The sequence below is a fragment of the Lissotriton helveticus genome, chromosome 6 (assembly GCF_964261635.1).
Source record: "Lissotriton helveticus chromosome 6, aLisHel1.1, whole genome shotgun sequence".
NCBI classification, from domain to species: Eukaryota; Metazoa; Chordata; class Amphibia; order Caudata; family Salamandridae; genus Lissotriton; species Lissotriton helveticus.
In genome coordinates, this window is record NC_136067.1 from 905,008,962 (window position 1) to 905,028,530 (window position 19,569).

The 19,569-nt window shown below is 48.8% G+C and overlaps 1 protein-coding gene across 5 annotated transcripts in view; it reads left to right on the forward strand.

Moving 5' to 3' along the window:
- AK9 (adenylate kinase 9) overlaps positions 1-19,569 on the forward strand; it is a 1,611,121-nt gene that overhangs the window by 1,073,879 nt on the left and 517,673 nt on the right. The window lies entirely within an intron of this gene.

Consider the following 19,569-nt stretch of genomic DNA (forward strand, 5'->3'; position numbering starts at 1 on the left):
GGTACCTTATTACTTTTAAGATGTCAAAGAGATATCTGCAATAACAATGCTAGCAAACCTGTACAGTGGGTTACGCATAAATCTGTCTGATTAGAATCTGGTAGTTAGCAGCGGGTCAATTGCAAGGCTTTGTTGGTGATATAATTTAAAAATTAGAAATTGCAGAGCAATGTGACTTGTTCTTTAGAAACAAATGTCCTCAGTATAGAAACATTACTGAAAATGACTCCACCTACTTTCAGTCTTTGAGTGTGAGGGTGGCCTCTGCAGCGGGAAAAGGGCTATAATGATTCCTCATACAACTCCACTCTACTCTCCAAATTCAGCCCTAAAGTTTTACTGCCTTTTACACCTAATTTCACTCGAAGTATATCCAATAACCAACTTTCCCTTGTTTGTGAAACCATAGAGACGCTGTATGCATCTCAAGCTGGTATCAGACCAAAGTATGGCATTGAGACCTCCCTAACTTCAGTTCTTGATGACCTCCAGCTTACTTTAGATGGAGGGGAATGGTCACTCTCATGCTACTGCATCTATCTGCAACATTAAACCTAATCTCCACTCCATCATAATTTGGTGCCTCCATAGGATTCGAGTGACGGTCGGTCTGCTTGATTTGCTTTGCCCTTTTCTACCTGACAGTGCTGATGCTGTTCCACTTCCCTTTCCCATCTTCTTTTATGATCCTTCTCTGCAATGTTCCTCTTGGTTCAGGTCTTAGCCTCCTTTGGTGCATTAATCCCTTCTCATTGCTTCGTCTATTTCTCTTAGCTGAACAACATGCAAATTGCTCATCTATGTGGATGATGACATTTTCACCAGAGAGAAGAGCTTCAAACACTATCTCTGCAATTGCCTTGTGACTGCATTCCAATTCTCTGGACTTCATTTTTGATTCTTGCTTCTCCTACAAAACTAACGTGAATATAGTTGCATCCAACTTAGGAAAAGTATACCTCCTCTCCTAACTTTTTTTCAACAATGTCAGTCAGGTCACTATCTCCGTACACTTAAATTACTGTAATGATTCTAGGCTGGTTTACCTAAATGCCTTCTGTGTAGATAGCAGGTGGTAAAAAATGCTGTGGCCTAAGTAATCGGCAGGATCAGCAGGGACAGTCAAGTGTACCACCTTTAAGTGCCTTTGCTTCTGTCACAGGACCATCAATAGCATTGGTCCTGAGTTAATACCTCACACCTTCTCTGACTATCAACCGATGCAAACCCTATGCTACTTATGGCTAGCACATACAATGTGTTTCCTCCTACACTTAAGGCTACTAAAGATCAGCTTTTTTTCTGAAAATATCATAAAACATGGCTATTATCTCCCACACCAGACTCATTCATTTCTATGTCTTTTCTCATTAACTGTTTTCTTCAAGTCATTTTTTTACACTTTTTTCTCATTTTGTTTGGAGCCAGCACCAAGACACCCAGCCACAAGGTAGCAGGAGCCCATTACAAATCTATGTCTTCCTTGCTATCTCTACTTATTCTCCCCATGTACAAAGGATATGGAAGTTGATCAAGTAAACCAATTACTTCCTGCAGAATGCATTAAAATATGAAAACAAAGGAACTATGGCAAGGCTGAGTGATGTCTCATGAACAAGCTGTACCATACTCTTCAAATACTTACATTTAAGTTGTTTTTTACTCACCCTGGAGAGACACATACGCAGTGTTTAATGCATTGCCTATCTTGAAGGTTCTTTATCATAAAAACTTCCCAGGCCTTGGACTGGATTCAGAGGATTCTCCGGAGGTCTCCATTACGGGCCCCAGTTGGTGGTGCTGCCTCAGTGCCAGTCACAAATCCACCTGACATTTTTTGTGAAGTCAGTTTCTTTTCTGTGTCTCACGGACACAGAGCTACTGAGTGCTGAGTCTTTTTTTTAGCATTTCCCTGCCTATACCAACACCTTCATGCTTCCAGCCATTCGCAAATTTTCACAAACAGATTTCCAGCACAGACCTATATTATTGGTGCTTGTAGTGATGAGAATCAAGAACAACATGGCATTGTGACCTTTGTGCCCTCATCTACCCAATGAAATCTTCAGGAAGTGGATGCATTTTTCATGGCCTCACATATAAGGTATTTGACTTCTAAATCAAAGTCAAAATCACAATCCTCTCACTGGAGCTGGTCTCCAGACTCATCTCACTGGAATCGGCATAATCACTACGAAAAGCACTAGTGCTCTTACTTATCTTCACTCAGTAACAGCAAGAGGCATAGGAAGAGATCCACAGAGGAGCTTTCAGGTACATCTTCAACCATGGTAGTGCCAATCCTAGATAATCATAGGCCCCTACATGTATGTTTTCCTTTCTCCTGGTACTTCAATTGAGCAGATGAAAACTATTCATTGTACCATCTTTGCCTTTTTAACCTGAAATGTAGAGCCTCTGCTACCACTTTATCCTCCCCCCTTCATAGTCCCTATTGTCCGTCCAGCTTTCTCAGTTCTGGTGAAAGCCCTGAATATCGAAGATGAAATATCAGGGTATAAGAATATAGAGAACAAAATATTAAATCCAAAATATTGAAAGGTAAGTATAGATTTCTATTCCTAACTCCACATATATGTATCATGATGGTGATATATATAATGCATTATCTGGTAGAGAAAGTACCTAGCTGCAGATTCCTAATAGATCCACACATGCCTACCCGCTCTGCAGACATATTTATAGGGCTAGGGTTTTCCCTTTTCAGGGCCCTAGTTTGGATACATACTAGTCAGATCACTTCATGGCTCTGCGCTTCTGGCATGGAAAATTTGAAAAGTTACTGACACCATGCCGTGGTGGTACCTATATAGGTGAATACTATGTCACAACCAGTGCCGCTGCCGCCACATGAAACGAATGGAGCCACTCGACTGCACGCAGGGGAACTGCAGGGGAACTGAACTTCTCACGCAAAAATTTCCGGATCCAGTCTGACACCTGGGAAATTGTAAGGTAAGGAATCTGCAGCTAGTAGTTTCTATCAGATAATGCGTTACAGAAGGTAAGTAACTTGTTCTTCAAGGTATATAGATGTGGAGTTAGGAATAGTAAATCTATACTTCCTCTATATTCACTTACCGTTCAATATTTTGGTTGTCGATATATTTTGTGCACAATAATATTGTACCTATATATACATTTCCTTAATATTAAGTAGTCCAATCTCAGTTCCACATACCTTGTTATGCCAGTGACTTTGGCTCCATCTGTTTGCCCTAGTATCCCTAATGTTTTCTAGCTCAGCACTTCTTGTTCCTTCCTTTCTGGAGATAAAGAAACTGTCCCCACTGACACTGCCACCTACAACCTCAGGATCAGCACCGTATTTGGAGAGAGTTATTAATTCACCTCACTTTCCATGGGTGCAGTAAAAGACCAAATCCTGCAAGGGAAATGTCTCTAGAAAAGAAGACAAAATATCAGTACATCTAACATAATCTCACCAAATAGTCCAAAACGTTGGAACTTTGAACTGAAACATTTCTCTGTCAAGCACCTTATCCTTAGGTGGTTCTTGCCAAGTAAAGAGACATTGTGTCTCATCGGAAGCCGAAAGGAAGACGTTACCAAAGTGTACATATAAGGGCATTATGCAAATTGGTACAATTTGCTTACTGTTCAGTATTAATGAAATGTGAGTATTTGCAAGGTTTGTATTTGCTGGGACATGCATTACAATTTGTGGCAAAAGTGATGTGAAACCCATGGGTGAACTCAGAAAGCTATACATTTTTTAAACCTGGTTAAAGTTCGCAATTCTGAAAGGGGGTCTTTTGGTTGGATTGGTTGATATTATCCCATACAAAATATTAGCAATACCTAACCTCATATTTAACATTATGTATTGAAGGCTGATCTGATCAAATATCTACCACTACATGTACCAAAATCATCTAGCTGAAGAGATATAGAATCTTTCATAGTTTGAGCAAAAACATATGATAGTCAGACCCAGAGCCAGCAAATGTACATTGTCCTAAAATGATTTTTAATTATGTACTGATGATGTATTAGTTGACAATAAATAATGTAATTAATAGCAATTGGGTTTCAAGGACATCTGCGCATGTTTTAATTTAGGTTTCGATCTTCTGTAAAGATTTTTAAAGTATCGACAAAGCCAAGTAAATTTAAGGGAGCTTTTGTAAAAATATGTTTGTGAACATGCATTTACAATTGGTACAAAAATATTTTAATACATTTGATGCTAATGCAAATCTGCCATTTACATCACCACGCGCCTTCTGACAAAATTGGTACCCCACATGTTACAGTGGGTATATTGTATAAGGCAGGCATGGGACAAAATCACAGCCGTGCAAAGTTGAATTTCCAGGAGGACAAAGACAGCATTTTGCCTTGAGGTATGGGTCAGTATTTAGGCCCTAGATCACCTGGATCCCAAGAAGACATACCATGTCGAGGCATTGTTACATATTAACCCTTTATTGTAATCTAAGGAAGTGTGGCCAATGTGGATGCAACCCCATCGTGTAACCTGAATTCCTTGCACCAGTGAAACTATATTTGCATAAACGCAATTTCCTCACATTTTCTATTGAAAAAAAAAAATAGGTGGTTCACAACAAAGGATCTACCACTTTCTGTTTCTCTAAATAAAATTGAACCACGCTTTAGTCGATAAAATGGTATCATGTGTGAGGGAGCATATGTTACAAAACAAGAATAAGCTGCTACCTTCTCAATTAATTACCTTGAAAAATGAGCTCTTCTCAATTGCCGGTTTGTCTTGTTTCCCTTCCATACAATATGCCAATACACATATGTGGTCTTCAGTTTTTATCGGGAGAAGTATTATTGAGAGAAAGTTAGCATATGCAGGCAGCAGAGGTAAGGAGAGCACCTGCTTGCTGACCAGGGGAAGCTTAAAGCATATGGTAAGTAGGGAGCAGAGAGAATCATAGCTTGTGCCAGGATTACTAGTCCACACTTTGTTTCCTTTTTTTCGGTTGACAAATAATTATCCCTGGTCTCCAGGCACATTTAATATCCACCAAAGAGGGCAGATCAAGGGAGATCCCATACTGCTTCCTCAGGGTATCTGAAGTCAAAATAATAGGCAGAGAACTGGGAGAGTCATACCTGGTGCCTGGTGTGGGAAGTTGGCCTGATATATGATGCTCACTAGTTCTAGTGATCACCTTGTATCAGTCCAAACAACCCTTATGGTGATTGGTTGTAAGTCAACCTTATAGACCAGCTATCCTAATGGTAGCATGGACAAAGCAGTCTTAGGCTAAACACTTTTGGCATGTGAAGCCAGCTGTTTTACCACAATATAACCCCTTGAATACCAGATGAAACGACACCACACAGGTTGTTATGAAAATAAACAGTATATTTATTACTAACAACTCCTCTGAACTCTTTATGAGGTCAGAGGGCTAAGCACATGACAATCTCTTACGAAAAATACGACAAGTTGCACAAAATTACAATGGTGCCCTAGGGGCACGACAAACCATATACTAAGTTAGTGGAATGTGAAAGTCGATAAAAGGAATGGAGCTGTCCAGAGGCTGTAGGATCGATGGGACCACGCTACACTAACTTCAGGTAAGTAATAGGAGGCCCACTGAAAGCGTGTGCAGAGTGTGAACTCACACGCGAGATGCGTAACAACATCTATGGACAGTACAGTTCAAGTTAGAGGTAAGTACGGACAATCCCGACTAAGTAGGACAACAACGACTGTGGAATTGGGCACTAGGACAGTTAGACTACCCTTGAGCACCGAAATGCTCTTGTTACCTCACCCACGGGCTGTGGGTGCATAGGTGCCAAAGTGTGTCGGATTCTTGCGTTGAAGTCAATGGAGCCTGAAAGAAAAGATGCTGCAGGCGACCAGGAGGAAGATGTCCGGTGCGATCCAAGGGTGGATTGGTGAAGAAGAGGACCTGAAAGCAGAGGGGACAGTGTTCAAAGTCACTAGCCAGTGACCGGTGTGGAACCAGGAAGGAACCAGGTGCTGTCGTCGCGATCAGGTGAAGAGTGGACGCTTGACTCTGCAGCCACGTGGACCAGGAGGTGTCTTCGAAGACCAGGATGGAGGCACGAGCTGTCCCACGCAGGCTCTCGCTGTCGGCGGTGTCGGATCCGGAATTGGAGTCAACAGGCCTTGCCAAAGGCAACCCACACGGTGAGAGGAAAAGACGTCTGGTGCGGACTAGGAGAGTCCGGGGTGCCCCTCTTTTGGAAGGGAGCAACCAGACCATCAGCAAAGATTCAAAGGTTCGTCGTCTAGGAGGTCACTAGCCAGCCGGCAAGTGACCAGACAACGCGTCGAGCAGCAAACAAGCAGAAGGGCCCCACGCAGATCTCGTGGATGCTGGAGGGCTGATCTTCGGTGCAGGGGCTGCTCGGGGCTGGGGCTTCTCAGTCCCCAAAGCACTTGGTCGAGTTTACCTCGGGAGTCGTGCTGGAAGCGAAGTGCAGGTTCGTTCAAGATGGCCGGTCCCACGTGTCTCGTCGCACCCACGGGTCTCAGCTTTGCTGCAGATGTGAGTTGAGGTCGGAGAGGTCTGGGAATCCGGGTCTCGTCGGGCTCTGAAGTCTGGATCCTCAAGGGAAGACGACAAAGTGAAGCCGCTGGACGCTTGATGGTGCCTGCAGATGCAGGGTGGACACTCCTTGCCCACAAGGGAGATTTCTTCAGTCTTCTGTGGAGCAGAACGTCGAAGTCCAGAGTTTCTTCTTGTAGAGTAGTTCAGGATTAATCTAATTTGGAATGGGACCAGCTCCTATCTTTATCCTGCTAAAGGGGGCTGCACTACTGACTAGGTCCCTCCCCTGGGTGGGACCAGGAAGGGGGGTGGTTACACCCCCTATCCTTTGTCCGGTTTCCCGCCAGAGCTGGGGCTAGAGTGCCCCAGCAACTGGTTTGAACCGGTGTATGCACAGGGCACCTTGTGTGCCCCAGGCATGTCTCATTCCTTTCAGGCCTATCCTCCCCAATACACAAAATCCTGTCTGGGGTGGTGCTAGCACCTCCCAAGGCAGGAAACCCTTTGTCCAAGCCGCCCTCGCTGGAAGGACTCCCAGCAGCAGGAGGTCAGACTTGTGTCTGTGGTGGCAGCATCCATTTTGTGATGCCAAGGCTCGAGTTAACTTTAACCGGGGTTCACAGTTACTTACATGTCGTGTCCCTCTAGAAGGGTGGAATGCTACCCCCGTCGCCAGAATTGGCGAGGGGGTAGTATTCCAAATCGTATGACACCTTACTCGACATGTTTTGATAACGTTATACCAGAGTTGGCATTTAACCGCAAGGTTGATAATGCACTTAAGAGTATATGGTATAGCGTTATCATGGAACAGCTATTAGGACTTGGTTCCGCAAGCTGCAAACGGGCTAAGCTCATGCCAGAGCACCATCTCACATAATTCCAAGCACTCTGCCTTCAGGATTGATAAGGCCTTCCATAGGAGTGACTGATAGGAATATATGTGTCCATTTTAGGGTTAGATATAGGTATACTATATCTATAGCAAACGGTGATTACACCACCTTGCCCCAGCTGTCATGCAGCCAGTTGTGTCAGTTTTAGATGGCCAGCCAGGGGTGGCATAATACATGCTTCAGCCCCTGGTAGGCCCTGGGTACACCTATGCCCTGGGTACAGGGACTGATAAGGTGGCCCAGTACCAATTGGTAAATGCACCTAAGGTACATGGAGTCCATTTTAACAGAGAGAGCAGGAAGCCTGGGGTCCTGAATAGCAGGATCCCAGGCCAACTAAGTAAAAAAACAGCAAAACACTAGGCAAAAAGTTGGGGGCAACCATAGTCAGATATCCACCTTCCTACATAACCCCCCCCCCAAACGAAAGGAGATAAGGCTATCCTTGACCAGGTAAGCCTATATTGCCTGAGTGGCCATATGAGGAGGTGCATGCACTGGCATGGTTACCCCCTATCTCATGGTCCACTAAGCAATCCCTCACCCTAAGGGTATCTGAGGGTCTCCACCATAGGGAATCTCTACCTGTGGTGTGTTTTGGTAAAGTAAAAGGCTGGTGCTGGGATGGAGTACTGAAGTGAGGCTCCACTAATGTTGGGCTCAACTTCCTCCAATCACTATCCACCATATATGCCTTTCTTTCCAGGACTGAGTTGCTGTATGCTCTCAGGGTCAACCTCTGGCTACCTAAAGCTGGAGGCCGGGTCCCTCTGTTTGGCTTACTGGAGGGACAGGTCAGGTTTGGGGCCCTTAGGTCCCAGGTTTGGCTGTGCCCAACAGTGTCCATCTGTGGGAGGTCCCTAACTAATTTTAAGGGGGATCCCTCAGGAGTTTGTTTTATTTTCACTTGGCTAGATTGCCCTTAATCTGCTGATTGGGGGGTTCTTTTGGACAGGGGGCCCTTTGGGGTCCACCACTGGCCTCCCTGACCTCTACAGCCCTGGGCTGACTGAGGCAGGGTAGAGAGGGTCAGGTTACCTGCTCCAGACTGGGTCCCACCTTGGAAGGGTCCACTGACATCAGGAGTTCTGCCAGGCTAGGCCTGACTACCTCTGGGGCAGTTTCTTCACAAGTGGTAAGATCAGTTCCCTGAGGAGGCTGATCCTTTCCTAAAGTCTGGTGGGAGGGAGATTTCTCTTCCTCCTCAATGCTCTCTGTTTGAGTGGAGTGATCCATAGTTTCAGGCTTCACAACACTATTATCAGTCTGAGTTTGGGCTGTGGCCATCACAACCCCACCAACCTTTTTCAGGAAGGGACTCAGTTTGGGTATGGGCTGTTACCATCACAGCCCTGCTAACCTTTTCAGGGAAGGAATCTGTCTGAGATTGGGTTGAGACTGGCACAACCCTCCTAACCTGTTCAGGAAGATTTACCATTTTAGAATGGGTTTCTTGTTCTACCTCAGCCCAGGCTGAGATCTCTAAATCATTCCCCAGTAGGCAATCTACAGGCAAGTTTGATGACACTGCCACTGTCTTGGGGCCAGTGACACCTCCCCAGCTGAGCTTTACCACTGCCATGGTATGATTTTTCTGCACTCCATCAATGTTTGTCACCTGGTATGTGGCACCAGGTAAAAGTTGCCTTGAGGGGACTAGGCTCTCAGTCACCATGGTGATGCTAGCCCCTGTGTCTCTATAGGCCTCAACTTTCAGACCATTGATGAGGGGCTCCTGTCTGTATTTGCCCAAAGTGTTGGGACAATCAGTGAAGTTGGCAAACCCCATGCCATTTTCACAGACAAGAGTATCTGAGTTAGGGGACCTGGTTAGGCCAGAGTCCCCAGGAACTCCCAAAGTAAAACCACCCAAATTCTTGGGGGCACTCCCACCACCTGGGGGATTACTACTAGTAGTAACAGGAGGCTTGGGAGTTTTACTTCGGGGTATGTTCTCCTTATTGTTGTTGGCCCTTGGGCAACTGCTGTCAGTTTTCCAATGGCCTACCTGTTTGCAGGTATGGCAATAAGGTTTCTTCTGGGTATTGGAAGGATTCTGGGACCCACCCCCTTCAGAGGATTTTTGGGGCCCTGATGTGGTTTGATCTGTAGATTTATTCCCACCCTTCTCTTGAGGCTTGGTTGATTCCTTCTTTTGGTCACCACCTTGGTTCTTAGGCCTAATCCTGGTTGTTGGACTTGGGCCTTAGGGCAGGTTCACCCCTAATCTTTTTGCTTTTATTTGTGACCCTGTGTAGTGACTTTTGGGTCTTGGCGCACTTTTTCCCTGTGTCCCAGAATAAAGTGCGTGCGTGTAGTATGGCTGGCCTGCCCTCCCATAGGAATGCATGGGGAATGTGAGTGTCCATGTTAGTTCCTGATGTGTGGGGAGTGCAGGCTCGAGTTTAGTATGTATGAACTCGTGAGAGTGAATGCTGCAAGATGGTGTATGCGGCATGTATGTGTCTAGAAGGGAAGTGCTACTTCTGGACATTGATGTATGTGTGCAGTGAGGATACTGGAGGGTGATTGGCTGGAGCTGGCTGGCATGCCAGGCTCCAGGAAGTCTGGATGGGTTTGCCCGGTGGTGAGTGTGAGATCAGCATGAGTGATGTGTGGGAGGAGTATACCTGTGTCCTGGATGGGCTGGGGTTTTCCCCACACAATGCTGGCTCCGCCCCCCTGTGGTTTGTCTAACGACCCAAGCCTCCCCAGTGAATGAAAGGGGTGGTTGGGCCATCAAGGGTACTCCCAAGCCAGCTGCAACTGGTTTCCCCCCACCCTGCACCCTGAAGACAAAGGAATTTATAGTATAAAAATGGGGCTGTGTCCCCACAGAAATTGTTCTACTTGTGGATCCTTGCCAGAGGGGGCTGTTGCTGCTGCTGGGGCCAGGAGGACCGCCACTTGGCTTGTCTCCCTGCCTGGAGACCCAGTGTGCTGGCTCTGGCCCTGCCTTGCCCCCCTGCCTGCCTCCAGACCCTGCTGGAGCCTTTGCTTTGCTCTTAGCGCTTGGGAGCGCTTATTTGCCCACTAGCGCTGTGGAGCGCTTTTCCTTTTACTCCTAGCGCTGAAGAGCGCTTTATTTTACCCCTAAGCGCTGGGTGCGCTGTATTTTGATTCTAGCGCTTTGGAGCGCTTTGTCTGCCTAGCGAGTGCCCACCTTGCTTTATCTTTAATCTGGAAGCCGGTGCCCACCCGGCATTGCCCCGTCTGTGGATATTTAAATCATCACGAGGGAGCCCACTCCTCGGATGCTGAGAGCCCGCCTGCCTGCCTGGTACGAGCCGCCGCGAAAGGAAGCAGCCGGCCGTGTCCCCGAGGCTCCCCGAGTGGAGAGAGGAGCCCCGGGAGAAAGAGAAGAGCAGCGCGAGAGGAGCCGGCAGTGTCTGCCCCCGCAGCACCAGCGAAGTACCGGTGAGTGCGGGGACAGGGTTCTTCGTCTTGATTGAGAGCGGCCCCGGTTGGCAGCGGGCCGCTCCCACGAGTCCCCCCTGGTTGTGAGCGAGCCCCGAGAGGCTCGAAGGGCGCCTAGTGGTTTCGAGCCCAGAGAGGCTCGTGGGACATTGGCCATTGCTCCCGAGTCCCCCGTGAGGGACTCCAACAGCCTGCATTGGTAATTAGGAGCCCCGAGGCTCCTGGGGGCAATCTATTTGTTTAGAGCCACAAGAGGCTCCCGCCCAAAGTATATTCACGAGCCCCGAGGCTCGAGAGGGCATTTTATTGATCTTTGAGCCCCGAGAGGCTCTGGGGCCATCTTAATTGATTGAGAGCGCTGAAGCTCTTAAATCCCAGCCCACATTTGTTTTGCGAGCCAGAGAGGCTCAGGGGCTCATCTGTTCTTCGAGCCCATGTGGCTCCAACGTTGCCCAGCCCTATTTACAACTGTCCAGCACTTAGTGGACAGTTGCTACGTTTAGGCTTTGTGTTCTGTGCGGCCTGCGCAGACCCCCTGACATTGAGACTCAGGGCATTTCAGCCCCTTTCGAGGCCAGTTGGCCTGAGGGACAGTTCTAGTGTTGTGCTTCATGCACCCTGCGCAATTTGTGATTTACTTGTGAATTTGATTCCTGCGCAAATGTTCTACCTGCACCTCTGAATGTGTTTTAATGTTTCATGTGCCATTGTTTGTTTTTACCTTTGCTACAAGTGACCTGCTTAGGTAATTCTTTATGTTTTTATCCCCTTTGCTAAAAGTGACCTGCTTAGAGGATTGTTTGTGTCATTACCTTTGCTAAAAGTGACCTGCTTGGGTAATGCCTTGTGCTTTTATTTCCCTTTGCTAAAAGTGACCTGCTTAGAGGAATGTTGATGTTTTATTGCCTTTGCTAAATGTTACTTGCCTAGGTGATTATTTTAGGTTTCCTTCCCTTTGCTAAATGTGACTTGCTTAGGTGATAGGTTTTCCGTCCATAGGTCCTGATGATAAGGTCCTAGTTCCCTGCGTGATTTCCCTACAGTGTTTAGGATGGCGTAGGAGGTATTTACCCTTTACCAGTAGTTACTGGTTGTGTGCTACATGTAACTATTTTGTGTGCTACATTCATTATGTTTATGTGCTAAAGTGTTATACCTACAAGTATTATTTCTAAAAGTGCATACCCCTGACAGTGGTCCAGGTGGCCCTGTCTTGTACATAATCCCTTGTAAATCTTGCCCGTGCCTGTTGGCACATTGTAAAGTGTGTGTGTTATCTAATGTGTTTTTATTATTATAATACAAAGGCTATTTTTGATATAACCTTGTGTGGAGTTTCCTTTGTGGTGGACCTTTGGTTGTTGTCGCTGGGGTGCGCGCGCAAACGCTTTACACATCGCCTCTGAGATTAGCCTTGCTGCTCGCGCCACGTTACCTAGAGGGTGAGCGGGGGTTATCTTGGTGTGTGACTCCCTTGCCCTGACCTTGGAAATGGTGATCCCTGACTGACCTTGGCGCAAGCCTTGGCCAGCCAGGGGTCCCGTTTCTAACATTGGTGGCTAGCGGTGCGGATTGGACTTGCGTTTGCGCTGTACCACAGTGGCGACAGGCCACACTACAAAACTCTGCAATTTTAGATAACCACATTTTGGGGGTTATTGTTTTTTAGGGAAGTTCAGTATTGCTTCTCCTGAAAGGTGTCATTTTGTAATTTCTGTCCAGTACATTTGTTCCCCGCCCTGCTCCCAGAGTTTGGTACCTGTGTCTTTATGGTCAGGTTGAGAAATCAGGGGTGGTAGAAACTGCCTTACCAGCCCGATGGGAGGGTGTGTGTGAATGAGTGGTGTGTTACACTGGACAGTGGAGTGCAAGTTCTCTGAAATAGGAATCTTGCTGAATTTTTTAATTGTGTACTCCTGTGTAAGCTCAGACCCCCAGGTTCCCTGTGTCAAACTCTTCTTGAGAACGTCCGCCAAAATGGAGCCTGTTTTTGATCTCTGTTGTCTTTTTAGGTACAGTAGGTCAGAGCTGGTCAGATTCTGTGAAGAGGGAGGCATGGAGGTGAGTGAGTTGGATACTCAGTCCCAGCTTAGGGACAGCCTGATCCAATGGCAAAAGGGTCAGTGGGATCTTGAGTACAGTGAGAGAGAGAGGGCCCGGGCCGCACGTCATGAGGATGGTGAGTCTGTGGAGAGCCCTGAAGGATGTGAGTTGTATGATGATGACAGTGGATGGATATCAGCAGATAGTGAGGACCCCATAGATAGGGAGTCCCTTGCTGGGTCCAGTGTCAGTACCAGCGCCCCATCCCTTTCCCTGTCCCCAGAGGAGTGGTTGGATAGGAAGGAAGAGAGGGCCTTGTTCAGGGAGAGTAGGTTATCCCCTGAGTGTAATTGTAATTGTCTGGATTCCCCAGGGAGGGTGGAGTCCAGTAGTGGCAGCTTTTTAAATATAAGTGTAGACAGTCCCATTCTCAGTTCCCCGAGTATGGTGCCTGTTTCCCCAGAAGAGGAGTTAAGGTTGAGATTCAGGAATCTTAGGAGACTGCCTCACCAGGATTGGGAGGAGTATTCCGATGAGTGTGAGGATGCACTGATTGATTGGTTAAGGGTTCACGGGGAACCTGAGTATTATAAGCTGTTCAACCTAGTTGTCCGGGAGCAGCTGCTCAATTGTTCTGCGCCAGAGTTGCGCCAACACCTGTTAGGGTGTGGATTGATTAAGCCTTGTGAGCTTGCAAGGGAAGCAGAGCGCTGGGACAGTGCGAGAGGTTCTTTAGAGTCACTAGTGAGTGATTCCAACAATAGTGGGTCAGGTGTCTTCCAGCCCAGTGTGGTGGAGGAGGGTGAGAGTAGCCCAGCTAGGTCCTTGGTTAGTGAGAAGGGTGTAGGGGCTGACTGCCTGTCTCAGTGGAGCGGGAGTGAGTGTGTGACCGAGAGTCCCCAGACGCCCGAAGCCCTGTCACAGAGCCTGGATGGTTTCTTTAGGGAACACCAGGAAGGGAACCTAGACTTGCCTGTTAGTTCACTTGAGGGAGATCTCCTAGTGGGTAGAAGACCTGGAGCATCTGTAAGCGGAGCTTCTATGGTTCTAGAGTCTGGCAGTACCGCTCCAGTAGGGAGGGTACAGGAGTCCAGTACAAGGAGTGATGGGGGGATAGGATGTGAGTCCCCAGAAGTCCTGGAGTGCCAGGCATTGGTTCCACCAAAGGTTCTAGACCAGAGGTTGGAAGGCCAGGTTCAGGATCAGCCTGACCTGAAGGGTGGGACTACTGTAATCAGTGTCCTGACCAGTTCTTTTTCCAGAGGTACCGCCCCGGTTGGGAGGGAGCAGGACTCTGGAAGGGGGTGCAGAGGGTGGGAGAGCCCACCTCTGACCCCGGTGCAACCTGAGGGGTTAAACCCTAGGTTGGGAGAATGGTGTTTAGAGGGTACCCCTCGCAGGAGGAGGAACCCTAGAAGAAGAGGTAGGGGGAGGAGAGCCTTCCCTGAGACTCCTGGTCCGCCTGAGGTTGTAGACCCTAGGTTGGAGAACCAGTGGCAGTCTAGCCCTGTCTTGCAGACAGGAAGAGTGGAGCATGGCTATTATGTGCCAGGGGTTACTACCCCCCACTTTGTGGGTAGGCAGGATCCAGTGGTACCTGGATGGCCTAGGGCCTGGTCCTCGCCGAGGGCAGCTGGAGAGTACCAGTGGGGTAGCCCAGTTAGTCCCTACCGTAGTTTTAGAAAGAACCCCAGGGGTTCACCGTGGCGTAAAACAGGAGGGTGTCCCTGCAGTTGTGGGCCCGCGTCCTTGTTTTATCGCCCCAAGCAGGGAAGCCCATCACGGTGGTGATTGGTCTGCCCTGCGTTTTGACTGGAAGGGGGTCGTGTTGGACTTGGGCCTTAGGGCAGGTTCACCCCTAATCTTTTTGCTTTTATTTGTGACCCTGTGTAGTGACTTTTGGGTCTTGGCGCACTTTTTCCCTGTGTCCCAGAATAAAGTGCGTGCGTGTAGTATGGCTGGCCTGCCCTCCCATAGGAATGCATGGGGAATGTGAGTGTCCATGTTAGTTCCTGATGTGTGGGGAGTGCAGGCTCGAGTTTAGTATGTATGAACTCGTGAGAGTGAATGCTGCAAGATGGTGTATGCGGCATGTATGTGTCTAGAAGGGAAGTGCTACTTCTGGACATTGATGTATGTGTGCAGTGAGGATACTGGAGGGTGATTGGCTGGAGCTGGCTGGCATGCCAGGCTCCAGGAAGTCTGGATGGGTTTGCCCGGTGGTGAGTGTGAGATCAGCATGAGTGATGTGTGGGAGGAGTATACCTGTGTCCTGGATGGGCTGGGATTTTCCCCACACAATGCTGGCTCCGCCCCCCTGTGGTTTGTCTAACGACCCAAGCCTCCCCAGTGAATGAAAGGGGTGGTTGGGCCATCAAGGGTACTCCCAAGCCAGCTGCAACTGGTTTCCCCCCACCCTGCACCCTGAAGACAAAGGAATTTATAGTATAAAAATGGGGCTGTGTCCCCACAGAAATTGTTCTACTTGTGGATCCTTGCCAGAGGGGGCTGTTGCTGCTGCTGGGGCCAGGAGGACCGCCACTTGGCTTGTCTCCCTGCCTGGAGACCCAGTGTGCTGGCTCTGGCCCTGCCTTGCCCCCCTGCCTGCCTCCAGACCCTGCTGGAGCCTTTGCTTTGCTCTTAGCGCTTGGGAGCGCTTATTTGCCCACTAGCGCTGTGGAGCGCTTTTCCTTTTACTCCTAGCGCTGAAGAGCGCTTTATTTTACCCCTAAGCGCTGGGTGCGCTGTATTTTGATTCTAGCGCTTTGGAGCGCTTTGTCTGCCTAGCGAGTGCCCACCTCGCTTTATCTTTAATCTGGAAGCCGGTGCCCACCCGGCATTGCCCCGTCTGTGGATATTTAAATCGTCACGAGGGAGCCCACTCCTCGGATGCTGAGAGCCCGCCTGCCTGCCTGGTACGAGCCGCCGCGCTGCCCGCGGCGACCCGGAAGTATCTGGCCGACCGGCCAATCACAGCGCGGCCCCTCGAGGCCAACCGGAAGTCCCGCCCCGCAGCCGAGCAGCGCGAAAGGAAGCAGCCGGCCGTGTCCCCGAGGCTCCCCGAGTGGAGAGAGGAGCCCCGGGAGAAAGAGAAGAGCAGCGCGAGAGGAGCCGGCAGTGTCTGCCCCCGCAGCACCAGCGAAGTACCGGTGAGTGCGGGGACAGGGTCCTTCGTCTTGATTGAGAGCGGCCCCGGTTGGCAGCGGGCCGCTCCCACGAGTCCCCCCTGGTTGTGAGCGAGCCCCGAGAGGCTCGAAGGGCGCCTAGTGGTTTCGAGCCCAGAAAGGCTCGTGGGACATTGGCCATTGCTCCCGAGTCCCCCGTGAGGGACTCCAACAGCCTGCATTGGTAATTAGGAGCCCCGAGGCTCCTGGGGGCAATCTATTTGTTTAGAATTTGAATTTGAATTTAAAAAGCTTGTATAGCGCATCATACACCATAACGGTTTCTTGGCGCTTTTGGCAGCATACGGAGCAAAAGAGAAGAGGATCATTAGAGTGGGAAGGCCTGAACAAACAGAAAGGTTTTCAGGCCCTTGCGAAAGAGGGAGTATTGTTTTATCGCTCGGAGATGGTCAGGCAGGGAGTTCCAGAATACAGGGGCCAAGAAGGAAAAGTTGGAACCACCCCATTTTTTCCTGGTATACCGAGGGACCTGCAAAAGGGACCGATCACACGAACGAAGGTGTCTAACGGGAACATAGTGGGTTAAAAGAGAAGAAATAAAAGCAGGGGCCGTACCCTGCCGTGCCTGAAAAACCATGCACCCAAGCTTGAAAAGAGATCGTTGCCGGACCGGCAACCAGTGCAGTGCCTTCAACAATGGTGTAGAATGGTGAAAACGGGGAAGGCCATACACCAGCCGGGCCGCTTGGTTCTGCACAAGCTGGAGTTTGCGCAGACTATATGCCGGAATGCCGTTGTAGAGGGCATTGGCATAGTCTAGCCGGGAGATCACCAAGGCAGACATGATAAGTTTAAGTGCCAAAGGGGAAAAAAACCGGGAGACAGTGCAGATAGTTCGGAGCATCAGAAAACAAGAAGAAACAACAGAACAGACTTGTGAGTGGAGAGTGAACTGGTTGTTAATTTTTATACCAAGAGTCTTAACCGTAGAAGAGGGAAGGGGAGGGGAACCAAGGGTGGAGGGCCAAAAGGAAGAGTTCCAGGGACTGGAGGAGCCACCAGTGAGCACCAATTCAGTTTTATCTGGGTTAAGCTTCAAATGGTTGTGGCTCATCCAGTCCCTGATAAAAATCATAATAGATTGAAAGTTAGAGATAGCGTGAGGGGAAGAAGAGAGATCAAAAACCAGCTGGAGGTCATCCGCATAATTATACACAGCGACCTCCAGCTGCTGAAGTGCAAAGATAAGGGGATAGATATAGAGATTAAACAATAAGGGAGATAGAGAGGAACCTTGGGGAACACCACAAGTGATCTTCAAAGGGGCTGCCATGAAATCTCCCAGCCGAACCGCCTGTGTGCGATCCCGCAGGAAGGACGAGAGCCACAGTAGTGCTGAGCCCCCGATTCCCGCCGCTCCGATACGTGAAAGCAAGATGGAATGATCCACCGTATCGAAAGCGGCGGAAAGATCGAGGAGCACCAGTGCTTGATGTTTATTTTGGTCCAGGCCCTCCCTGAGATTGTTTAGGACCGACACCACCACAGCCTCAGTGGAGTGTTTAGGGCGGAAGCCAGCCTGGCAGGACGCCAGGCCTCCCGTAGCCTCAACATGGGTGCTGAGCACCGCGGCGACATGGCGCTCAAGCACCTTACCCAGGTATGGCAGTAAAGAAATAGGCCGATAGTTAGTTGAAATAACTGGATCGGCCCCTGGTTTCTTCAGAATGGGCACAATGGTGGCTACTTTGAGGGCCGGAGTCACAATCCCTTGTGAGAGGGAGCTGTTGAGAAAGGCGATCGGGGGCTGTGTGCAAACTGAATAAATTTGCTGTAAGATACGTGCCGGGCAAATGTCAGCAGGAGAACCTGCTTAACTTTGAATAATATTTCCCAGAACCCTGCTTCCGTGATAAGGGGGATTGATGTCAAACAAGGCGGCAGGGTTGGTGGGCAGGGCTCAACATAAGAAACAGAGGGAGGGGGAATGTTGTTTTTGATATTAGTGATTTTATCAATAAAATAAGAATTTAACGAATCACAGAGGGCTTGAGTGGGAGGGGGTTTAGATACGCTCCTATCTGAAAAAGCTAGCTCGTTAACTATTGAGAAAATTTCTCGCGGTTGATTCTCTGCTGTTAAAATTTTTGCTGAGAAATAGATGGTTTTAGTTTCGACAATAGCTTTTTTATATTCCTGCCGCAATGTTAAATAACAGGTTTTCAGATGGGGGCAGTATTCCCTTCTCCAAAGTCTTTCGGCACGCCGAAGGGACAGTTTCTTTTCCTTTAAATTAGTATCAAACCATCGGTTCGCCTCCTTAGGTCTTTTAATTGAAATCCGGCGTAGGGGGGCAGCTGAATCGCAGCCTCCCGCAAGCCAGGTGTCAATCCCAATGGCTTGTGCTGACGATGATAAGCCAGCTAAGTCAGGCGTAGAGGCTAGGAGGGAAGATGACAGTGAGATTAGATTGACCCGGTTCCAGTTCCGGGCCCAGATGTTTTTTTCCCGCAAGCTCCTGGCTGGTATACTAAGGTGAAGAGTGAAGAAAATGAAGGCGTGGTCGGACCATGGACAAGGGGATACTGATACAGAGGAAATAGGGTAATTAAGGGACCAAACTTGGTCGAGCACATGTCCACCGGTATGTGTGGGAGCATGAACACGTGAGACAAAGTTTAACGACTGGAGCAGATCGGTAAATTGTTTCGAAGCCTGGCATTCTGACGGATCATTTGGCCAATAGTTAAAGTCCCCCAATATAAGGATGGAGGCATGGTTGACCATCAGTGTGGCCACTAGGTCCTGAAAAGCTGTTATAAAGTGAGGAGTGCTCGGGGGGGGCGATAGGTAAGTAAGCAGATAAGAGGAGGGGAAAAAGTATCAGAGCGAGCTACAAAATACTCGACAGAGTCAATAACGGCAGAAGGAAGAAGCTGGAAGTTGTACTCAGCTTTGGCGATAAGCACCACACCGCCTCCTTTTTTTCCTGCAGGGCGGTCGACCCTAAGGGCCGCATAGGTAAGAGGAAGAGCCGCCAAGAGAGCAGGCAATGATGAATCGCCAAACCACGTCTCCGTTAAACACAAAATATCTGGCTTCTGGGAGTCAAGCAAGATAAATAGGTCCTGGTGGTGTTTCACCGCTGACCTAGTGTTTAATAAAATAAAGGACAGGGAGGAAAGGGGGGAAGGAAGGGGAGGGCAAAACACCGGAATGGAAGGGACAAGGCCGAGGGCGGAGATATTACTACTAATGGCAAGTGGAAGTGGCCACTTACCTTGTAAGAGTTTCAAGGTAGCCGAGGAATAGGTAATAAAAGGGGCAGAATGAGCAGTATAACATGCCCCTAGCCCCGGCCGGCCGCGGACGGGCGCAGACGGGCTTAACTCAGGCGCAACTCCGGCGCGCCTCCGTCGCGCCCGCTGCGCTGACACATGAGGTACGTATAAGTAGCCCGGTGACCAGGGTGGGCGGGGTCAACAGGGCGGGTAGGGCGGGATTATTAAAAGACTAATGAAGGGTTTCGCCGCTATTAAT